This window comes from Macrobrachium nipponense, chromosome 12 (genome assembly GCF_015104395.2).
Source record: "Macrobrachium nipponense isolate FS-2020 chromosome 12, ASM1510439v2, whole genome shotgun sequence".
Taxonomy (NCBI): Eukaryota; Metazoa; Arthropoda; class Malacostraca; order Decapoda; family Palaemonidae; genus Macrobrachium; species Macrobrachium nipponense.
In genome coordinates, this window is record NC_087205.1 from 25367809 (window position 1) to 25373275 (window position 5467).

The 5467-nt window shown below is 41.6% G+C and overlaps 1 pseudogene; it reads right to left on the reverse strand.

Annotated features, from left to right (window-relative positions):
* Positions 1 to 4696, reverse strand: part of LOC135224756 (glycoprotein-N-acetylgalactosamine 3-beta-galactosyltransferase 1-like) — a 21811-nt pseudogene extending 17115 nt beyond the window's left edge.
* Between the last annotated feature and the right edge of the window lie 771 nt (positions 4697 to 5467).

Genomic DNA, 5467 nt, shown 5'->3' on the forward strand with positions numbered 1-5467 from the left:
CGCTCATTTTACATTGCAATACTCCGTGCCTGCTGACTTAGCCTATTAGTGCTCTCAGACAACTCTGGTATTGCTTCTGGCCATTTGGTGTTCATGTCAATGATCATGAAGAGATACCTGTACCCCTCAGAGGGGCAGGGGTTCCACGATGTCAACGTGGATGTGAGCCAGTTTTCACTGTGTTGTCTGAACCTCTCTTATCTTTGTTTCTGTGTGCCTCATTATTTTTTGTTTAGCATGGGATGCATTCTTTGGCCCACTGTAGTTATGGGCAAGGGTGTCCAGTATTCATCTTGCAGGCAATGGTCATCTCTCCGTTGTTGATTGATAAGTCACTCCACGTAAGGGCAGGGTTCTTCCGCCAAAGTTGCTGCAGGTCCTCTTCATCCATCTGAGACTTTGCTATTTAGGGTATGATATCACAATCTATACGGTGTTGATGGAGGTTTGGAGAAGGGTATCTGCCACATTGTTTGAAGAGCCCCTTACGTATCTAATGGTGCAGGAGTGTTCAGCTAGCGACAATAGGTGAATGCTGCTATCTTGCATACCACCTGTCTCCAGTTTTGGTTATTTACACAAAAAAGGCAGAGCAATTAAAGAGAATTGAAGGGATGCATTGAAGGTGCCAAAGCAACTCGATTGTCAACACTGATAAACACTTGTGAATTCAGGAAATCTACTCACTGTACAAATGAAATTCAGGTCTCTATGAAAATCGCATTTCGGAAACGAAAATAATACAGCAGGAGAACAAAAGATTCGTGAACTTATTCAAAAACCTCACTTCTAGTCAGAGACAGGGGTCTTCGTCTTCATCGCCAGCAAGGAGGGCAAGAGTTTAGAGGGAGTTGCACATTAAAGAAAAGGTCAGGATCTAAGGAAGTGCATGAAAAGGCAAGTGTCTGGATTCTGCTGCCTGGTGGATCTCTTGAGTTCTCTGTGATCGCAGCCCGTGCGACATCTTTTAAGGCATCGGCGGATTATTTTTCTCCTCCTGCTAGATGGCAGTAGCTGTTCACTTGTCAGTCCGTTTTCTATGCCGCTCGGACCATGTGTCAGGTCACTAGCTGTATGGTAACCATAAGCAGTCAGCCCAGCCAGTATCTCTTTGGATTAATTTTCTTCACTGGCTAGTCTACACCTCCGGCAGAAATTAGGTCTCCAAAAGGCAGTAACTAGAAGCAAAGGCCTCGAACAGATACTAGATCGAGGAAGAGATTAAAAGATTTCCAAAGTGTGAGTAATGAGAGATTTTGAGAAGGGCAATTGTGTTCCTACAACCTACCTTTGTTACTGTACTTGTTTCAAAAGAAATACAAGTACAGATCAAGTTTATGAGGGTTACACTGTGTTATTGCAAAGCTCAGAGGGCGAGGTGACTTAGAAAGAAGTTTCCTTTGTTACAATATATATATATATATATATATATATATATATATATATGTGTGTGTGTGTGTGTGTGTGTGTGTGTGTGTGTGTGTATGCATGTATAACTTACCTTCATGACCAAGGTTAAGCAGTCTGTTGAGAGAACTTGGCCGATGAACAGGGAAGAAGGCGTCACTAAACATTAGGCTGCTTATGATGGAGCCAATGCACAGTCCCAAAACCAATAGGAATATCTCGGCTCCTGGAAGAAAAGAAGAAATATTGTGATCACAGACGCTCTCGGGATGAAGCTTACATTAATGTTAAGAGTTAAGCTTTAGCCCGGTGGAAACAACGACCGTACCATTAAGGCGCACAAATAACAAAATTTGTTAGTTAACAAACAGCATAAGTTTGTGAAATCAAGAAAATAAGGTATATTTATTATAACTTAACTGGTTAAGCCAATAACTTCGTTTTCGCTGGCGTTTTCTTATGAAAAAACGTGGATATATTATTGACCGTGTTTTGAAGAACTTGGACCTATCCTGGTAAGTGCTCCATATAACACAAGTCAAATGATCTCCTCTTAGAATGAAAATGTAATAAGATAAATAATGTGCATGTTAAACAGTACAGAACAATTATTTCCAATAAAATATAGCATATATATTATATTTTTCTTTGATGAAACAACGCTGTATTTGACCGTAGATTTCAGCATACGTCCCGAGTAAAGGTGCGTCCACACGGTCGAACAATGTCCGACGGACAAACTTCTTCTTTCCCACCGTTATTCCTACACTAAAGGGTCAGTTGCTTGATATGCCTTTCCTTACAATATCAGGCATGGTTTATTATTTGGCAAAGGGGATTTTACGACCGCATGCCCTTGCTGTCATCAACCACAGTTATTGGTGATGGGCCTCGCCTTTGACTAATAAGTCCACCTGCAAGGCAGCAGTTTCCACGGTTATTGGCGGTGGGCCTAGCCTTTTACTAAAAAAGTAAGACTGCAAGGCAGCAGTTTCCACAATTATTGGCGGTGGGCCTAGCCTTTTACTAAAAAAGTAAGACTGCAAGGCAGCAGTTTCCACGGTTATTGGCGGTGGGCCTAGCCTTTTACTAAAAAAGTAAGACTGCAAGGCAGCAGTTTCCACGGTTATTGGCGGTGGGCCTAGCCTTTTACTAAAAAGTAAGACTGCAAGGCAGCAGTTTCCACAGTTATTGGCGGTGGGCCTAGCCTTTTACTAAAAAAGTAAGACTGCAAGGCAGCAGTCTCCACAGTTATTGGTGGTGGGCCTAGCCTTTTACTAAAAAATTATGACTGCAAGACAGCAGACTCCACAGTTATTGGCGGTGGGCCTAGCCTTTTACTCAATAAGTAAGACTGCAAGGCAGCAGTCTCCACAGTTATTGGCGGTGGGCCTAGCCTTTCACTAAAAATGTAAGGCTGCAAACATTGTTACCAATTAACAATGGGAAGTGGAAAGGCTGGCTGATGACGTCAGAAGCGAGCACTAAGAGGTGTATGGACACTGCCCATGTTCGTAGTATCGGAACTTCAGGCACTAGACAGGACCTATATAGCATATTATTAATCTCATGTCTAGTCCTCAATTGTAGGTCTGTCCTTCACAGTATGCCTGTCATTTTTATCACCTTCACTTTATGCATGTATTCTGTGTTACCTATCTTTAACTTGTCACAAACAAGCATTGTTTACCTTTAAGTATGGATTTTTAAGCACATCATAGATGGTTTGGCACACATCAGGAATGATTGCAGACACTGTTTTGATATTCTTGTCCTGAATCGAAGGGAACTCCAGGAGCTCCTGGTGGAGAGGTAGATCAACATTATCTCTAGCCATGCTTCAGGTGAAATGCTCTCTCTCATACAGGTGTCCTGCTTCGTTATAATAGGTTTTACCTTCTCCGATAAGTCGTAGAAGGTATTCGGGTCCATTAGTTTGTGAAATCTGACTCATGACCAATTTGCAGTTCACGTAAGATGGTTGCATGGTTTCCCCTTTCACTTCGTTTCCGCAACCAGTCCTTGAACCATTCCCTTCTTGTCACCTCCTTGTCCTCGCAAAGTATACACCAGTTATCATGCTACATAGTGCCATTTTCTTGTTTTTTTTTTATTTCCTTGTGTAGTACCATATTAGTGATGTACCGCACTTGACGCTAGCAACAACAACAACAACAACAACCTCATCTGGCATCACTGTTTGTTCCCAGAACTACTTCCATCGTTTCGACGCCTATGACGTCATCCTGCTTCGCCTATGATATGGTAACAATGTTTGCCCGTTGTGCATTGTTCGACCGTGTGGAGGCACCTTAAGCTGGGGGTTCGGATCACGCCTTGTTCCGTGTAGGAGGTGGGTATCCTCCACAAACTTGCCAAACTTTAATCTTCGTAAGGAAAAATAGTCACAACCTCTTTTCCAAAAAAAACTGTTCGTTTTCGTATGTTGTGGATACTCTTTCCTGTTGCTCAAATTTGAATTTGCAATGATATACTTTTGAAATAACTTTCGGTATTGTCACAGCTGTTCTATTACTCACTTTTCACAACTGATAGAATAAGGGCAAAGGGGTGACAGCATGACAGGAGACTTTCATACACGTATTACTTTTCCTTGGTAACCAATTTTGCTAAACTGGAGTCACCATAGATGTCAACTTTATGAAAAAATACAGAGCGCACTCACAGAAAATTTGAGAGGACTTTTGAGTCAGTCGAGCAACAGAATGAGAAAAATAAGGCCTAATCTCTTGAGCAGGTAAGTAGGGCCACCAAAGCCCTTTTTCATCAAGAAAAGAAATGAAGTGCGCTCTTATATATCAGAAATATCGGAATGGAACGAAAATCAACTAAGCTGCAGCACTCTCGGAATTATATATATCTTTAATGCGATCACAGCTAACACCAAGAAACCCGACAGTCATCGGCAATTAAAACTTCACTTTTAATGATTTGGAAAACAAAAATCACAACGAAAATCAAGTAGTTAAGCTGGCGCGCTCTCGGAATTATATCTTTAATACGATCACAGCTAACACGAAGAAACCCGACAGTCATCGGCATTTATAACTTCACTTTAGTAATTTGGGAAACAAAAATCACAAACGCAGAATCGAATAACCCCAACATAGGTCACCCCGTTGTTGAATGACCGCTGGTTCCATACAACGTAAAAACACCATACAAACAAGCCAACATAGGTCACGAATCAGAACAAACCGTTACCACAGATCAGACCTTTCCGGTTTCTCATAGTTGTAGTTGAAAGACTGATGCGCTGAACCAACACTGCTTTGGTGCGTAGGCAAACTAATTTCCACAGGTGACGGGCTCACTTTCACCTTCAAGATAATTGGCATGAAACATCGGCTGCATCACGTGGATTTTTTACTAGCAAGTCTTTGAGTATGAGTGCGTGCGCGAGTTAATAAATACGGTGTATATACATTATGGATACATGAAAATACTTGTGTTATATACACATGTAATTGCTTATGCACTGTATAAAATACATTATCACGATCATTACAGCCATCAAATGGCTCTCATTGACTGACGAAAAAAGGAACGAATGAACACGTCCTAAACGCGAGAGAAACTGGTGCGAAGTCGCGCCTTTGCTGTCTTTCGCTTACTCGGGGAGTAAGCCTACAACCTACTTCGTTGTTGTTGTTGTTGAGGTGGGCAGGTTTTGTGTAGGGAAAGCCCCATGGAAAAGCCTAAAAAATCTGAAGAAGGTGCTTCGGGTTGGGTTAAAGCTGCAGGAATTTTGTGAAAGGATATTTATTGTGGCGAAAAAGATGGACTTATAGCGGACTGTATTATGCGTAACGTTGTTACTTGGTCAAAAACCGCTAAAAGCCTTACTTAACAACTCCACAAAACTTCCTTTGCGGTTTCTAAATTACGGGGAGATATCTCTCAACCCAATTCATTATTAACGAGGATAACACACCAATATCATTAATGAATAGTAGCACAATTAAGTACTGTCACCTACTGAGCAGTCCTTGTAGACATTAACTCAGATCATAAATCGCTATACGAGATGCGACGAGAT